Source organism: Geotrypetes seraphini, chromosome 2, assembly GCF_902459505.1.
Source record: "Geotrypetes seraphini chromosome 2, aGeoSer1.1, whole genome shotgun sequence".
Lineage (NCBI taxonomy): Eukaryota > Metazoa > Chordata > Amphibia > Gymnophiona > Dermophiidae > Geotrypetes > Geotrypetes seraphini.
In genome coordinates, this window is record NC_047085.1 from 486,729,293 (window position 1) to 486,748,302 (window position 19,010).

The following is a 19,010-nucleotide window of genomic DNA, read 5'->3' on the forward strand; positions in this document are numbered from 1 at the left end:
ACAGAGCTTAGGCATTGGTGGAATGAGGCATTATGACATCACAATCTGAACTCTAGAATGTTGCTACTTATGATTTTAATGTGTTTGAGGCTTGTGCAGATGAGGACGGAGCTGAGGCATTGGTGGAATAAGGCATTATGACATCACAATCTGAACTCTAGAATGTTGCTACTTATGATTTTAACGTGTTTGAGGCTTGTGCAGATGAGGACGGAGCTGAGGCATTGGTGGATTGAGGCATTATGACATCACAATCTGAGCTCTAGAATGTTGCTACTTATGATTTTAAAGTGTTTGAGGCTTGTGCAGATGAGGATGGAGTTTGCAGGAATGGGGCAGGGACAGGAAAAGAACTCGACAGGATGGGATGGGAAAATGAGCTCCCGCGGGGATGGTGAAAAATTTGTCCCCCTGCCATTATTAGTCACCTCTAGACCAATTTTGTAATATTGTTCAATCCTCAAAACACGATTTTATGCTAAACTGAACTCTCAATTTGGATTATGCAGCGTGTATTCTATTACTGCCACGGTTTGCTTTGAATTTAGCATTTGCTCAATTTGAATTTATTATAAAATTCAATAAAATGTATTGAAAAAAAATGACCAAAAACGTCCATAAATGGCACAGGAAAAGACATAAACTGGAAATTTTCCAGCTGTCTATTCCTAGCAGAAACACACCTAGCTTGAAGTCATGGACATTTACATGTGCCATATTTATCATCTTTCATATTTTTATAAGGATTTTAGTCTGAGGATAACTGGCTCATCTTTTTGACATTTGCTGCTCGGCCTCATCATTACAGAAACAATGCAGATAAATGAGCACTCTCCATCATTGATCTACCAAATTCCACTCCTGAACATATTAAATGAACTGGATTCAGGCCCAGATGCACTAAAGTCAGCGATCGTCGCTAAACCAGTTTTGACTGCTTTAGCAACGATCACATTTGCCGACCCGGTGCACAAAATGGCTCACAGTGTGTTTTTCCCCTTAATTGCCCATTTTCCAATCCGGCCATGCAAATTAGCTAAAACCCCAAGCAAACTAGCCAAGCGATTGATGCACTAACATCGCTTGGCTATGAACAACCTCCCCCCCTCCCCCCCCCGGGGGTTTTAGCTATCCAAAAAAAGCAGGTCATGACCAGTTTCTTACCTGTCTAACCATAGTTCAGCCCTTTTAATTTTAATGGACACAGATGCTGTGCATGTTACACATGCATAGTATCTGCCCCATTAAAAAAAGCCCCCCTCCCCCACTAATGACCTCCCCAATGCCCCTGGGAATCGACCCCCCCCCCCTCCCGTGGCTGCAAAAATGGCAGGTGGGATGCCCACTCCCTCCTGCCAAAGGAGACCCCCCCCCAGGCCAGCAGCCCATCCCAAAGTCATCCCCTACCCAACCCTCTTCCCCCCACTGCTGTTCTGGGTAAGTCACTTAACCTTTAATTGCCCCAAAATAAGTACCAGTATATAATACCGTGCAAGAAATTTTTAGTGCTGGCCAGCACACTGAATGGGTTCATAGACAAAATCGCGCAAGACAAGGGCGCACCGACAACTGAGCGCAGACAACTGAGCGCAAGGTTGACGGCGCGCCGAAGAAGAGCACTATTTTAAAGGGTTCCGACGGGGGGTGTTGGTGGGGAACCCCCCTATTTTACTTAACAGACATCACGCTGGCGTTGGGGGGGGTTTGGGGGGGTTGTAACCCCCCTCATTATACTTGAAACCGAACTTTTTGCCTGTTTTTTAGGGAAAAAGTTCAGTTTTAAGTATAATGTGGGGGGTTACAACCCCCCAAACCCCCCACAACGCCAGCGCAATGTCTGTTAAGTAAAATAGGGGGGTTTCCCACCAACACCCCCCGTCGGAACCCTTTAAAATAGTGCTTTTCTTCGGCGCGCCGTCAACCTTGCGCTCAGTTGTCTGCACTCAGTAGTCGGCGCGCCGTTGTCTCGCGCGATTTAGTCCCGTCACCCACGGAATGCTCATAGGAATTCTAAAACCTCTTGCCCAGTTTTGCAAAAGGGTATATATTTGGTTGTAAAACTACAAAAAGGCAGTCTACAAGTCCCAAACCCTTTCCCTTTGATTATAATCACGGAAAGGTGGCATTTTAGGTTCCATTCCCTTTCCCTTACAGATGGGTCACTGCATGGGATCGCTTTAGAAAAGCTTTTTATGCATGTGAAAAACGCTTTTATATAAAATTATAGATATCCATATGAAACAAAATAACCTAATATGAAATCGTTGTCTCCTCTGATCAGTTAAAGGCTGCAGAAAGTAAAAGTTGTGAAGATGCATGAAAACAAGCAGAAGCGTTCACCAGGGAAGAGAACAAAAAGTCAGTAAATACACAGGATTCTGAACCCGTAAAAGAAAGGCAGAAACATGCATAACAATACTTTTTTTTTTTTTTTTTTGCCAGTTTAAATCACAAAGGGAAAGTTTGCTTTCTTGGTTCCCTACCCCCTCCTTTTTTTCTGGTTAGAGAGGAGGCCATATCCCCAGGGTATAAAAACACAGGCTCTGTTTCTATAAAGTCCACCTAAAGTTAGGCACCTAGGGGCAAATTCTGTAAATGGTGTCCCAATTGCGGTCAGCGGTAGGCCTCCTACCACTATCTAACCAGCCAATCAGGACACATTTTAGAAAAAAGAAACCCCAAGGCAGGCCACCTACAATGTTGGTGTCTGTCGTGGGTGTAGGGAGACGCAACGGGACACTTAAACTCGCCCAAGGCTGGGCTTGGGCATGGTTTTGCCCGAAAGTGGCCTTGGGTGAACTTAAGAGACCATAAGCATCTCCCTAGGGCCATGATAGACGCCGGAAATGTAGGCCAGTAAAATGCTGGCCTGCATTTTAAATAGATATGGCTGCTGAGCTGATTGTGGCAAGGAAATCTTTCTGCCTTGATCAGGTGAGAGGCCATGGTAGGAATCTCCCACCTTGAAGTTGGCTAGCAGGAGGGATTCCCACTCACTCCCGCCTCAACACCGAACCCTCCGCAAATGTCCGCAGCAGGAGGGATGCCCATTCCCACCACCAACCCCGAACTCCCTGCAAATGTCCATGGCAGGAGCGATGCTCACTCCCTCTTGCCACCACCTCCACGGGAGGGGCCTTAGTTATCTGGCCAATTGGAGTTTTAGGCCACTCCCACTGCATCCCAGGATGCAATGGGAAGAGGAAGGCCTGCCATTTTGGAGTAGTAGGCCTACAGGCCAGAGGGTATATGCATCCCTCTGGCCGGACTTTTATTTTAAAAGGTATAGGGGTGTGGTGTGGGCTGGGGAAGGTGCTAGGGGGGGGGGGGTCTACCAGTTAAGTGGGTGCTGGGAGGTCTACAGGTGGGGAGGACTCTGGAGGGGGGTTGTCGCTGGGAGGGGGGGACGTTCTGTGGGGGTGGTGGCAGGAGCGAGTGGGCATCCCTCCTGCTGAGGGATTTGTGAGTGAGGAGGGGGTGTCAGCAGTTCCGGCAGGAGGGAATGGGCACTGTCAGGGAGGATGAGGTGGTGGCAGGATGGAGTGGGTATCTCTTCTGCCTCAGACATTTGCGGGGGTTTTGCGGGGGGTGGCGGCGGGAGGAAATGGGCTTCTGCTGGATTTGTTCACAGAGGGGTTCAGGGGTTCCCTGCCCGTGGGCACTCAGCTGATCAGGGCAGGGAGATTTCCTTGCCACGATCAGCTGATGACAAGGGATTAGGCGCGATTCTCTAACCAGCGCCTGTGACATGGGTGCTGGTTAAATAATCGGGGTGGTTAGGCTGGGTTAAGCATCTGTCCATTAGGGCAGACGCGATTCTGTACAGTTCGGCAGTACGCAATTCTCGGCTGCTTCTTAGGCGGCAGCGGAGACCGGCGTCCTATACAGAATTTCTCCCCTAGGGGCTGATCCTACAAACGGCCCCTAAATTAGCTGGCGCTTAGAAAAAAATGGCGCTGGCCGCATGTCAATCGCACTTAGGTGTTGTTCACCTAATCACGGCGAGTGGCGCCTATGTAAAAACTTCGGCATCTGAAATGTAGGCGAGGGTTTTAAAGGCCTAACATTTCAGGTGCCTAAGTCTTTGGAGAATCGTGCTTAGCAGTGCCTGGGTCACACTCCACCCACAGAAACGCCCGCTTAGGCATTAGGCACCGCAAAGCGCCTTGCGATGGGTGCCTCTCTTTTACAGAATCGGATAGGCGCCTACCGCCCATTTATTATTATTATTATTTTACCAATTATTGAAGCTATTAAGAGTATTTTACCAATTAAGTTAAGCATCTAAGAGGCACCTAAATTTAGGCGGCCTTTATAGATTCAGGCCCCTACTGTACATTGCGTCTAACCGATGTAGGTAACCTAACTTGACTAATAGGCTTAATCAAAGCCAGCAATTGGAACGTAACTCCTCCTTAATTGGAGTTAATTGAAAGTTAGGCACACAACTTGCTAGGCACAATTGGTGCCTAGTGCAAAGTGCATAGATAAAACTGGGGGTGGATCTGGGCAAATTTTTGAGTTAGACGCTGGCATTTAGGCCAAGAAACCCCTAGCATAAATAGGGTGCACCTAAAATTTAAGATGCTTCATCACTCGAAGACCAACAGATGAAGTTATTTTGGTCACACCATCAGAAGAGAGAGAGATCACCGGAGAAGGACGTCATGTTTGGGTAGGATCGAAGGAACCAGGCGAAGAGGACGACGACCTGCAATCAGATGGCTGGGCACGTTTCCAGACCAGCACAAAACCAATTTCCTTTAAGATCCAGAGTTCATCAAGTCGCCAGGACTCAAGCATGAGTTGATGGCACCAAACAACAACAGTGACACCTAATGCCGCTTAGGCGGCCCTAAACATGATTCTACACAGTGTACCTTTTAAGCAATTGCGCTTTACGCCACTAGTTGGCGCCAATTTCCTAGGCACCACATATAGAATCAGGGCCACAGGGTCTTTTTAGGTGTTGGGGGTGGGGACAGAGAAGGTAGCTTTCCTTTCAGACTGATTACAAATTAATTGAAAGATAATGTCAGAATATACGAGGGAACTTCAAAAGGTTTCTGCAATTTTATTTTTTTTTAACACTATTTATTAAATATATCAAAAGCAAATTACATCACTTTACCACATAGTCACCCTGTTTTCCAGTAAATTTTCCCCAGCATCCTACTAACACACCCTTGTACTACTTCTCCCACGAAAATATGAAAGTGTGGAAATTTTTTGAAGATCCCTCGTAGGTTCTGTTTGTGCCATGAAATAATAATGTCATGATGTCACAATGCAGCTCTAGCCGCTTTAGCCGTACCTCGAATATTGTATGCAATTCTGGTTTGCATATCTCAAAAAGATATAGCAGAATTAGAAAATGATAAAAGGAATGGGACGACTTCCTTATGAGGAAAGCTTGGAGAAGAGACAACTCGGGGGTGATATGGTAGAGGTCTATAAAATACTGAGTGGAGTAGAAAGGGTAGATTTGAATCGCTTATTCACTCTTTCCAAAAATACTAGGACAAGGGGGCATGTGATGAAGCTACTAAGTAGTAGTTTTAAAAAAAAACTGGTGAAAATATTTCTTCACACACTGTGTAATTAAACTCCGGAATTTGTTGCCGGAGAATGTGATGAAATCAGTTAGCTTAGCAGGGTTTCAAAAAGGTTTGGATAATTTCCTAAAAGAGAAGTCCATAGACTGTTATTGAGATGGCTTGGGGGAAATCCACTGCTTATTCCTGGGATCTAGCTAGGTATTTGGGACCTGAGTTGGCCACTGTTGGAAACAGGATACTGAACTTGATGTATGTTCAGTCTATCCTAGTATGATATGTTCTTATGTTCTGTTCTTTGTTGTGCCAAACCTGCACTGAAGGAGGAAAAGCTTCCGTTCAATTGAAAGAGACTCACCTCATGCACATCTATGCCACATAGGTATTTAAACACCTCTATCATATCTCCTCTCTCCCATCTTTCCTCCAAAGTATACATTCATTTATTCAATTCTTTATACTGTCCTCACAGAGGAGCTCAGAACGGTTTGCATGAATAAGAGCATAAGCAATGCCTCCGCTGGGTCAGATCTGAGGTCCATCGTGCCCAGCAGTCCGCTCACGCAGCGGCCCAACAGGTCCAGGACCTGTGCAGTAATCCTTTATCTATACCCCTCTATCCCCTTTTCCAGCAGGAAATTGTCCAATCCTTTCTTAAACCCCAGTACCGTACTCTGCCCTATTACGTCCTCTGGAAGCGCATTCCAGGTGTCCACCACACATTAAGTAAATAAGAACTTCCTAGCATTCGTTTTGAATTTATTCAGGCATTTTTCCCTGTCTGTCCCAGTGGGCTCACAATCTAACATATTAAAATCTTTAAGTCTGTCCCCATATGCCTCATGACAAAACTATTGACCATTTTAGCAGCCTTCTTCTGGACTGACTCCATCCTGTTTATATCTTTTTCAAGGTGCGGTCTCCAGAATTGTACACAATATTCTAAATGAGGTCTTACCAGAGTCTTATAAAGGGACATCAATTCTTCCTTTTTCCTACTGGCCATTCCTCTTCCAATGCACCCTAGCATCCTTCTAGCTTTCATTGTCACCTTTTCAATCTGTTTGGCCACCTAAAGATCATCACATACTATCACACCCAAGTCCCGCTCTTCATTCATGCACAAAAGTTCTTAACCCCCTAAACTGCACCACTCCCTCAATTTTTTTGCAGCCTGAATGTATGATCTTACATTTCTTAGCATTCGATTTTAGCTGCTAAATTTCAGGCCATTCCTCAAGCTTCGCTAGGTCCTTCCTCATATTTTCCACACCATCAGGGGTGTCTACTGTATTACAGATGTTGGTATCATCCACAAAGAGGCAAATCTTACCAGTTAGCCCTTCAGCAATATCATGTACAAAATAAATAAACTGAGTGCCCTCAGGATGGGCCTCAAAGTGACAAGCTGGGTCAAGAACTGGTTGAGTGGAAGGCGACAGAGGGTAGTGATCAATGGAGTTCAGTCTGAGGAAAGGGATGTTACCAGTGGTGTGCCTCAAGGTTCTGTTCTTGGGCCTGTTCTTTTTAACTTTTTTTTTGTTTTTTTTTTTTTAATAAATCTTTATTGATTTTCAAGTAGTAACAGTGCAATACATATTTAAAAACGATATTGCTGAAGGGTTGTCGGATAAGATTTTCCTCTTTGCAGATGATAACAAAATCAGCAATAGAATAGACACCCCTGATGGTGTGAATAACATAAGAACATAAGAATTGTCGCTGCTGGGTCAGACCAGTGGTCCATCCTGCCCAGCACTCTGCTCACACGGCAGCCCTCTGGTCAAAGACCAGCACTCTAACTGAGACTAGCCCTATCAGCGTTCGTCCTTGTTCAGCAGGAACTTGTCTAACTTTGATTTGAATCACTGGAGTGTGTTTTCCCCTATGACAGACTCCGGAAAAGCGTTCCAGTTTTCCACCACTCTCTGGATGAAGAAGAACTTCCTTACGTTTGTACGGAATCTACCCCCTTTCATCTTTAGAGAGTGCCCTCTCGTTCTCCCTACCTTGGAGAGGGTGAACAACCTGTCCTAGCGAAGCTTGAAGAATGTTCTGAAATTTGCAGCTAAAATTTAATGCTAAGACATGCAAGGTCATGCATTTGGGCTGCAAGAACCCGAGGGAACAGTACAGTACTTTGGAGGAAAGATGGGAGAGAGGAAATATGATAGAGATGTTTAAATACCTACGTGGCATAGATGTGCATGAGGCGATTCTCTTTCAGTTAAATGGAAGCTCTGGAATAAGAGGGCTTAGGATGAAGTTAAGAGGTGATAGGCTTTGGAGTAATCTAAGGAAATACTTTTTTTTTCCAGAAAGGGTGGTAAATGCATGGAATAGTCTCCCAATAGATGTGGTGGAAACAGACTGTGTCTGAATTCACGAAAGCATAGGACAGGCATGTGGGATTTCTTAGGGAGAAGAGGAGATAGTGGATAGTGCAGATGGGCAGACTGGATGGACCTTTTGGCCTTTATCTGCAGTCATGTTTTAGAGGGATGTAAACCGTGTCGAGCTCCACAACATCCGTGGAGATGATGCGGTATATAAACTTAAGGTTTAGTTTAGTTTAGTTTAGGTGTACACATAGGGAGAGTCTGATGGAGTATGGCCTGGACTTACACATGTAACTTATTGAATGGTTTATTTTCAAAAGAGAAAAATGTCCTAAAAGTGGCATAAAGAGACAAATGGATGTTTTTCTCACCAAACCATTCTAATTTGATTCTCTGTATGCCCGGTAGGGCGGTTTTTTCTGGATTGATGGATGTCCCTTTACTCTGTTATGTTATGTGTGTACTGGTTTGCTCAATAAAGAAATATTATATATAAAAAACAAACAAACCTATTTTCCATGCTGTTCGCCTGTAGTTCATGCAAATCTCAAGGGGGTTGTGACTAGGGTGGGCTTGTGATAGACGTTTTTCTGCCATAACCAAACATTTAAGAATACTTCCTGGTCACATTTTGGACGTCTGGGGCTAGACCTGTTTTAATAACAAATAAGTGTCAAAAAAGGTGCCCTAATTGACCAGATAACCACTAGAGGGATGTAAACATGTCCCTCCCCACACACTTCACTGGTGGTCACTGACCCCCCCCCCCATACACAACACACATGTCAAATATGTGAATTAAACAGTACATTTATGTCTGTATGACAGCTTCAAATGTTATGGCTAGTCCTTGAGCAGCAAGCAGGTTCTTGGAGTAGCTTACTGGATATTGTCGTCAACCAGAAGAGGTGGTGGAGACAGAGACTGTCTGAATTCAAGAAAGCGTGGGATAAGCACATGGGATCTCTTAGAGAGAGGAAGAGATAATGGTTACTGCGGATGGGCAGACTGGATGGGCCATTTAGCCTTTATCTGCCATCATGTTCTATAACCACAGAGTTCTATGACATCACAATACAGGTTTAAAAGCCTTAGCCAATAGGGAGAGGAGGTGATAGTGGATGCTGTGGATTGATAGGCTGGATGGACTATCTGGCCTTTATTTGCCTTTATGTTTCTAGGTTTCTATAACCATAAAGCTCTATGACATCACAATGCAGGTGTAAAGAGCCTTAGCCAATAGGAAGAGGAGGAGATAGTGGATGCTATGGATAGGCAGACTGGATAGGCCATTTGGCCTTTATCTGTCATCATGTTTCTATATTTTTAACCATAGAGATGGGGACTTAGGCCCATATCCCACTCTAACTACTACATTTATGCACCTACTGGACCATCATATAGGTGCCATTAACAGGCAGAAGAACATAAGAATTGCCATACTGGGACAGACTGAAGGTCCATCCTGTTTCTAACAGTGGCCAACCCAGGCCCCAAGTATCTAGCTAGATCCCAAGTAATAAAACAGATTTCATTTCTTATCCTAAGAATAAGCAGTGGATTTCCTCAAGCCATCTCAATAATGGCCTATGGACTTCCCTTTTAGGAATTTATCCAAACCTTTTTTAAAACCCCGCTAAGCTAAATGCTTTCACCACATTCCCCCCGACTTCTCCAAAATGTGGTAGTATCCAGAGGACAGTCCCGGCAGATGCAACGAGAAAGTGGCAGAGCCTCCAACAGAAAAGGGACGAAAACACAACCTATGCAACAAGAACAATAGTTAATCTTTCTTCTGTTCAATTGACTGCATTGAAGCATCATATTCTGAACTTAGGGTTAGGTTTTGTTATAGAAGAATGCTCTGATTTTTTTTCAACTAAGGGTTGCATTTTTTTTAGATTTAATAGGAAGCTTCAATTAAAGGGTTTTTTTGTTGTTTTTATAAAATAAATTCTTGTTCTGTTGACTTCTGTATTTGTAAATTACCTTCACAATGGGTCCCTCTGGACCCTATGGATCCTATATTTATCACATTTCAAGATTTAGCTCTGAAAGATCTGGAGGAATATGAAAATATACCATCTAATTATAGGCATTGAAGTAATATTACAAGAGAACAATATATAGCATTACAACAACTTATTGAAAATAATGATATTGTAGTTATGAAAGCTGACAAGGGGGGAACCACGGTTCTTCAAAGTAGAAGTCAATATGAAAAGGACGTGAGACATCAATTTATGGACACAGTGACTTATAAAAAATTGGAAAAGGATCTATTGCCCGATTATCAGGAGAAATTTTGGAATTGGTTAACCAGTTTTATAATCTAGGGATGTTGACATTAAAAGAGTATCAATTTTTAATTGAGAATCATCTTAGGAAACCAAGGATATATTTGCTCCCTAAGATACATAAAATGCTTGTGGGTCCACCAGGATGTTCTATTGTGAATACCAGATGATCAGTGTTGAAACCATTGTTGAAGTTTACAGATTGTTGTTGTGATAAGAAGCTATGACGGTACAATCTTATGTGAAAAACTCATCTCATTTTTTGAGGATTTTGTAAACATATTCAGGCTCCACACGAGATGTTTATTTTGCGACCTTGGATGTTACCTCCTTATATACATGAATTCCTCAGGAAGGTGCGTTACAAGTGATTCAAGAAGCGTTAGAACAATGGAGTGGAGATCAACGTATCTCTACTGATTTCCTGATGCGTTTGGCAGAGTGGGTCATCTTTGTGAACTATTTCTTTTATCAAGATGAAATATACCAGCAAATTCAGGAGTGGCAATGGGGGCCAATCAGTTGCTACTTTATATATGGACAAGTTTGAAAAATAAAATATTTTGTGTATAGTTCAACTTTCTATGAGAAAATAGGGTTATGGTATAGATTGACATTTTGAATATATGAGTACGTAAAACTAGGATGTTTTTTGTACTACTCTTTATAGGAAGTCAGTGGAGCGGAATTCATGATTGCATTTTTCAAGATTCCATCCATACAATTTGAGAAAATCAACTTTCCTATTTGGCAATTTTTGAGGATATGGAGGATATGTATTTCATTGAGAGAATTCAAATATCAAGCCTCCTAGATCAGGGGTCCCCCAACCGCAGCTGTATGACAGCCAGGCCACGAGAGATCCCCTTGTGCAACATCTATCCATCCCTCCTTCCCATCCTGCACAGCAGAATCCCGCTGACCACGAGGCCAACATACATCCATTTTTAAAAGCGGCAGCGGCGGCAGCACTGAACAGGCTGCTTCGATGCCGGGGCCTTCCTTCTGTCGGCAGAAGAGGGAAGACCCTGGCAGCAAAGCAGCCTGTTCAGGGTTGCCACCGCTGCTGCTTTTCAGAATGGAGGTATGTCGACCTTGCGGTCAAAGGGTCATCAGGGTTCTGCTGCATGTGGGGGATGAGAGGGAAAAATGGAAAGGTGCTGTGCAGAGAGATGGGCTGGCAGGGTCAACGCAGTTCTGCTGCATGCTGACTGATTAGTGTGGGGTTAGTGCAGGAGCTCTAGGGTCTTGATTCTACATGGGCATCAGAACAGTGAGGCCACATGGGCCACGACTTCTCCAATAATTGGCGGTCGCCAGTTGGTTTCTGCCCACCCATCCCATCCCATCCCAGCACTACAGTTTTAAATCTTCAGGCAGCTGCCGTGCAATGTCAACAAGCAGACCTGCCTTAGAAACATAGAAACATAGAGTATGATGGCAGAAAAGGGCCATCGGCCCAACACGTCTGCCCACTCAAAAGAACCTTCCCCTTAAAAGAACACTCCCTCTAAGCAATTCCCCTAAGTGAACCCACATGTTTATCCCATCGTTTCTTGAACTTGGGCACGTTGCTGGCCTCAACTACCTGACGTGGAAAGCCATTCCAACGATTGACCACCCTTTCGGTGAAGAAGTACTTCCTGATGCTACCATGAAATCTCCCACCCTTGAGTTTGAGCGGATGCCCTCTTGTTGCCATAGGACCTGTAAGAAAAAGGATATCTTCCTCCACCTCGGTACGGCCTGTAAGATATTTGAACGTCTCTATCATGTCTCCCCTCTCTCTGCGTTCTTCAAGAGAATATAACTGTAGCCTGCTTAGGTGTTCTTCATATGGGAGATCCTTGAGTCCTGAGACCATCTTAGTGGCCCTTCGCTGAACTGACTTGCCATGTTTAAAAGGAGAAATATAAGATGAGTTGAACTCAAATTCTTAGCATGGAAGGGGGAAAAGTTTATTTTTCTGCTACACAGCAAAGTTGTACAGTAATGTTATATTCAACTCCTATAAGAAGTGGAAAGCATCATTAAGGTGCACCTGGAAGGCAGATATGCCACAAGTAAAATACAGGCTGGGATTTGAACCCTCAAAGCCCGGAAGATTGGTAGAGTGCCTTTCCTCACTGACCTACAGCACCTTTTGCTCCAATGTCTCTGGCTCCCTTGTCATATCATATCTTAGTGAAGTGCTAAGGGAAAAGGAGTTTAGCTATAATGTCATAGTAGGCTGAGACAAAAGAGTGGTAGCTCAATGGTTAAAAGCGCTGCTTTCACTGAGCCCCAAACCCATATTCCCAAGTGTGCTGGAATGCATGTGAGGTGGAGCTCCATTTTTCTCACACGCTAATCTTCATTCTAAGCACTGTACTAATGGATATATGACTGTAAGTAAACTGTTCCGTTTAGGCGTCATACCCGGAAAAGTGGTGTTTTTTTGCCCTTACCGATCAGCATCATTTGTGCTGCAATTCTTTAATACATATTTGATATTTGTTTTCTACTTGAAAACCTTCCAAATCTTTAGGCATTCCTTTGCTTAAACTTATTTGAGTTCATCCTGATATGATAGCTAATGAGCATAGACAGCTCAGTCAAGTATGATATGAAAGGGTGGTGAGATGGACCTAAGTAGAAGCAGCTGTAGCTCTATGTGTTAGGAGCCAGCCTGTGCTCCTAACATCCAGAGGTTGTGAGTTCTACACCCAGCACATCTTTTAATTGTGGCATACTACTTTGAAGGTGCAGATTGATGAGGTCACAATGAGGTCAGTTTTGTGCAACTGAAGACCTCCATTTTGCAATGAGGGAAGCTGAATGTTAAGGTGTGTATCTGTTTATTCTCTTTTTAAGTGCTGATAATGTGTGCTGATTTTTCTTTGCTTTCAAAAGAGAGCCGATTGCAGTGCTGTTTGTTGTTCACTTTTGTTTCCTTGCATCCTAACAGTTCTCAGAAGTGGTGGAATTTGCTGTTTCTCCTCAGCATTCTGCAGCCACAGGTGCATGAGATGCTTTCATTTACTCCTAACTACAAACCATTCTAGTAGGAATGTGTTTCTTTTGATGCAATGTAGGCATTGGCCAACAGCTATGAGTTAAATCAAACTTCAGAGGGCTTGGACAGGTGTTGAAGAATGATCCAGTTAGGGGGGGATGTTTTTGGTGGGGGAGGGTGTTCAGCATGAGAGAGAACAGGTTGCATTAAATATTAGACAATGGCTGCACATAATAAAAGCTGAAGCAAAATATTGATATGTAAAGGCAAGGCTAAAGAGTTACCAGGTGTCCTGGCTGAGAAATGAATATAAACTATTTGCTAACCTTACTCAAGACTTGAACCCCCTGATGTATGGAAGATGAAAAGCAATGCCTTAAGGCATAGAGCTATAGAGGTAACTTTGTTTAGAACATAGAGCTTCGTATCAAAGCTTAGAGATGTGAAGGAAATGACTACAACGTCACTACAGCTGTATATGGCAAAACGGCATCCAATGCACATCCAAGTAGATTTGAATCCTAACAGTTCCTATGACGTCAGACGCTAATTAGGCGTGCTTAGTATATAGAAAGCTTTGGCACAGCCATTTTTCCTATGTAAGACCTCCTCATGTGAGTTGGTGTTTGTGGTGTTCCGTTTCCTCAATGATGAAACTTTGTGCTATGACTTGCCTGTTCTCCTTTATACTCCCTTCTGCCTTTGACACTCCTCCCCACCCCCATTATCTGTATTTCTTTAGTTTATGGATTTTTCTGGGTGTTGGTGTGAGGGATTGTTGAGGACTTAGGTTTTGTGTTAAGTGTGGAGGGGAATCAATTGTTAGGGAAAAGAAGGGGCCAGGTCAGGTTACACACAGATGCCCACACCCACCACTCTCCCTGCTTTCATAATGTCATGGTCTGCCCCACCTCCATTTTCCATATTAGCAGAGTACACCAAAAAGAAAGAGCGGAGGGGGCCTACAACTTTCAATTAACTCCAAGTGGAATGGATGGGAACCTGTGTTTAAATATGGGAAATATGTCATCAACCAAGGCAGCTACTGCACCAGATGGGATACATATTAATGAGATTCTTAAGTTGAATGCAGGAGAGGTGTCTAGATATGGCCAGACTTGGGGGGGGGGGGGGGGAGAGATATGCTGGATAGTAGTCTGGAATGAGAAAAGATAAAAGCAAGAGGTGGAGAATGTCATGGAGGCAAGGAGAGATTAGGGATGCAAGGGTATTTGCAAACAGAAAGGGTGAAAGGTTGACACTGGGGATGGAAGGAGATTAGGGAGAAACACTAGGTTTTGAGGTGGAATGGAGAGATGGCATGTAGGTTCCAGCCCTCCCCTCCCCTCCCCTGGTATGCATCAAGGAAAATAACAGAAAAGAGAGGGACAGATGTTGATGCATAGGGAGCTAGGTTGTGAAAGGTGGGATAAGAGGATTGTAAGGGATAGCCCTAATGAGCATGCATGAGAGACCTGCATCTAATGGAGGTGTCAGCCATCAAATCTACCACTATGCATATCCATTAGGGGTATCCTCAAACCCTAACTGGCCTAGTGGTCGTTCATGACACTGTTGGGACATACCTCTGTAAACCACATGATACAGCAATGTAGCTCCGTGAAGCACCTAACGAATACAATATAAGCTGAAACACAAACACACTGTCAGCTATATATGTTTCATTTATTTGATGGATTTTATTGTAAAACATAAATCCATTGACTTGCTGTTGTACATAATAGATGGAAATATGCATAATATAGGATGCAACCACAAAAAACAAAAGGGAACAAGCCTGAAGAAGTATTTAATACCTTATTTAACTCAGATGGTGCTCAGAATCCACGGATGGAATAGAAAAAACTCAGGATGGGGAACAAACCCCTAAAGAGATTGGTCATTGAAAGTGCTTCATTCTGTTTAGCATGTCCATAACATAGGTGAGTATTCAATGATTCAAAAAAAATATAGTTTCAAAAAGTGCAAGCAAACTTAACTTCAAAGTCCATACAGCGATGGTCCGGCAGGGTTCTGACGCGTTTTGCCAAGGAGGCTTCTTCAGAGAACCCGCTGTGCTGTGTGCAATTCAAAATTAAATGCTTCCTGGTTCAAAGGAAGAAGTCTTTCATTTCCTGTGACAAAGATGAAGTCAGGCAAATGTCCAGGCTACCAACAGATGGCACGGGTTGCATCTTAAGATGAAGTCAGGCAAATGTCCAAGCTGCCAACAGATGGCATAGGTTGCACTGCTTACAATTGGAGTGGTGAATGAAGGTAGCAACATGGCTCCTGGAGAGCTACAGATCCTTGGAAGGGTGTAATAGTTATTATCCAACTATGATGCCCTCGATGGGAGTTGAAGCCGATGAAGATTGGCACTCAGGCCAGGAGGCTATCTGGATGAAAGATCTGCAGTGACTGAACCATGATATAGAGGCTGTGGCGTGTACATGCAGAGGAGGTCCAGCGGAGCCCCAGGGTCCATGCGGCATGACTGGCCTGGGAGTGTTCAGAGGACATAGTGGGTCCTAATGGGGGTCCTTTCCTTTTCCCTTTCCCCGGCCACGGCCTCGACCCCGGCCACGGGTGGCCGGGGGGGAACCCTGCCTGGTGGGAGCCTGGCTGGGGGAGGTCTGGGAGGTGGATTGAGCTCCAGGATCCCCATGGGAGGCAGTCTGGGTGATGAGCTGGGGGAGAAGGTGTGAAAGAATGCCACACATGTCCTCCAGAGTCCGGCGTGTCCCTGCCTGCTCTTCCAGCATTGCAGCCTGCAGGGCACGTGTTGCAGACTGCTCGGCCACCAGGGAGGCCAGGTGCTGGTTCATGACATGTGTGGCTTCTTTTATCTCAGCCACCTCCCTGATGAGCAAAGTTTGCCTCTGGTGGATGTGGTCACCCACCTCCACCAATTGACGGTGGAGCTCATCAGGGGGGGCCTCCAGCTCATCACCCTGATGGAAATCTTCCTCCCCCAGGGCTCCGACCTCATCCACCTCTTCTTCCCCCTCCAACTCTTCCCCCTCCTCTACTGCCCTGTTGTCATCGTGGGGATGAAGGGGGGGGCGCCGGTGCAGCTTGCGTATCACTGTTCTGAGGAGGAGGGGTGGCGTATGATGTGCCAGCCACTGCTACCTCCTCCTCCTCCTCCTCATCCCCTTCATCCCTATCAGCAGCAGAAGGAGGATGGGACGCCTCTGCAAAAAGACAAGAAAATACACATTGGTATTAGTTGAAAGCGGTAACATCTGAGAACATCATTTGAATTGCATCACAGGTCACAATACTGTACATCTGGTCATTTACAAGGTATTATGCAGGCTAACATATGGAACATTAGCAACGTATTCCACATGTTAGGCTTCCAAGAGTATCAAAACAGGCAATGGCTTTTATTATATTACTATGAATTGCATTGGTTGTATAGTACTGTTGTAGTTTAGAAAGATATAAAATATGAGTTTAAAACACCAACAAGTCAATGGCTTCTATGTAAAGTGATTTTACCTTGGTGCCCCAGGGAAGTATCAATGGCTCCCACAACAGGTGTTATTCCAGGACCCACTATGTCCATCACCTCACTCTCCAGGACAGTCAGTTGGAGGTTGCCGCAAGGACCCTGCGCATCAATCCGTTCCTGCTTCCGCCGGACCTCTCTCCGCAGGGCACGCCACTGTTTTTTCAGAGCCTCTATATCACGGCCCTGATGGTGTACAGCATCTATGTCACTGCAGATTCTTCTCCAGATAGCATGCTGGCCTTCTATCCCAATCCTATCAGCTTCCCTCCCAAAGAGGGAATCATAGTTGGCCCCGATTTGGGCCACAAGGATCTGCAACTTTCCATGCAAGAAATTTGATTTTCGCTTTGGAGCCATGTTGCAAGGTGTAGCCATCTTTTCAGGCTACTTGTAGAACACGTTCAAACACCCCCTCCATAGAATACCCAATGAGGTGTGATGGGCGTGGTTAGGAAGCAGGCCAAGGAACCGCACCCGAACGGCGCCCAATAGGCATAGAGAAAGTTTTCCCGCCATGCTGACGTCAGACGCTACATAGGCGTGCATGGGTATAAGAAGGTCCAGGTGAGCAGTGTTTCCTTTCTATTCTGTCCTATTGCTTATGCAGATGTTTGAGACTTTACTCTGTCTTAGTCTTTTACATTTTTTTTCCTATCTCTGCCTCCCATTTCTCTCTATTCCACAGAGCCATTAACAAGCTACATGTCATTCTAATATGTTGTTTTATCTTTTCTAGAAGCAGCTCAGATAGTAAGTCCAGGTGAGAATGATATTTTGTAAGCTACTTAGGTGTCCTTATGATAGAACTAAAGAAACCAACCAGCAAAAACTGACTTCTCTTTATGGGCTTTCATTGTGTGCTATTGTTTATAATAGTTATTTTATTTCTGATATCTCCTACTCTCCATTCCACAGGGCTGACAAAAATGACTGAGAAGACTGATAAAGACTATGCTGGTAGAAAAATGGATATGTAAGTAAAATGGATGTGTTCATACATCTGAGAAGGTTTACTCATAGAGTTAAAGTTAATTCTTTGTAGAATCAAATTACAGGCAAGTTAAAATCAGGTGAGGAATGGTTCTGTGTACTAACTCATTGATAAGAATAGGTCGGGTGTGTTGGGGGGGGGGGAACATTGCCATTCAGTGGACATCCAATCAGTGTACATGGTTCAGGTGGAAAACTCCTAGTGAGTGCCTAATGGCTGCCATTTTTAATAAGGAGTCTAAAGTTATGTTATCACCTCTGTTACTTCTAGGTGTGTGTTCTGCCACAACTTCAGTGTTTAATTTTGGAGACATAGGTCTTTGTTAACAGTTTCTCTCTATTCTTCATTTCAGATTAACTCTGCTCATCACCTATGTGTTTGCCAGAGAGAGACCAGACGAGCAGCTCAGCACACCAGCTTGCACCTAGCCAAACAGTTGTAGGTGAGAATGATATATGGTAACCTTTATTTGCTTACTCTAATATTCTTCACTTGAGTCACTCTTCTGATGAGTGAAATAAATGTTTCACACTTCTATTGTTCTCTTCACACAGGTATCCTTGATGACTTTCAGGAACAATAGTAAATTGATAATGTTGGCCTCATAGAACACCATGGCACGCATTCCTGCTGTTATATGCACACAAACTTTTTGTTTTCAGTTAGTCTATTCCCTCACATGAGTTCTAAACAGTAGCAGTGGAGGATTACAGGTGATATTAGCCCACACCATCAGCGAGTTAAGGCTATTGCTTTAACAACTATACCACGGTGACATCTAAGCAGCTCAACATAAATGAGGTTAACACATTGCTTCAGGGAAGGGAGGACAGATATGGACCTTGGGGGTTGAACCCCCTGTTTGTGAACCTTGTGTAAACCAGCTTCTCCTCTTTTCTGTTTTCAGGTGTCTTAGACAGGCAACTGCAGTATTGTCAGATGGAGTTTTGTATTACTGAGAGCAGTGCAGCTGTGAGCATCTTTGTGGTTTCCACACCTGCTTAACCAAAATAGTGCAGCTCAAGAACCAGGAGGTAGATTGAGGTATCTGGCCTTTACTTCCATCACCTTCCGTGAAAGGAAGAAAAACCCACATGTCTCATTTGGATTCTCCTGGGGTGGAGCCAACTCTTACTAGCAGTAACCCTATTCCTCAACAACAAATCTACCACAGTGACTTATATTCTCTTCCTTATGTAGCCATTTACTTTGGAACAGGGACTGGCTTACTTTGCACATCATAGCTGAGATGTCGTCATCTACCTACAGTTGCATATACCCTTGCATTCATTTGCTGCTTTCCTAGATTCTGC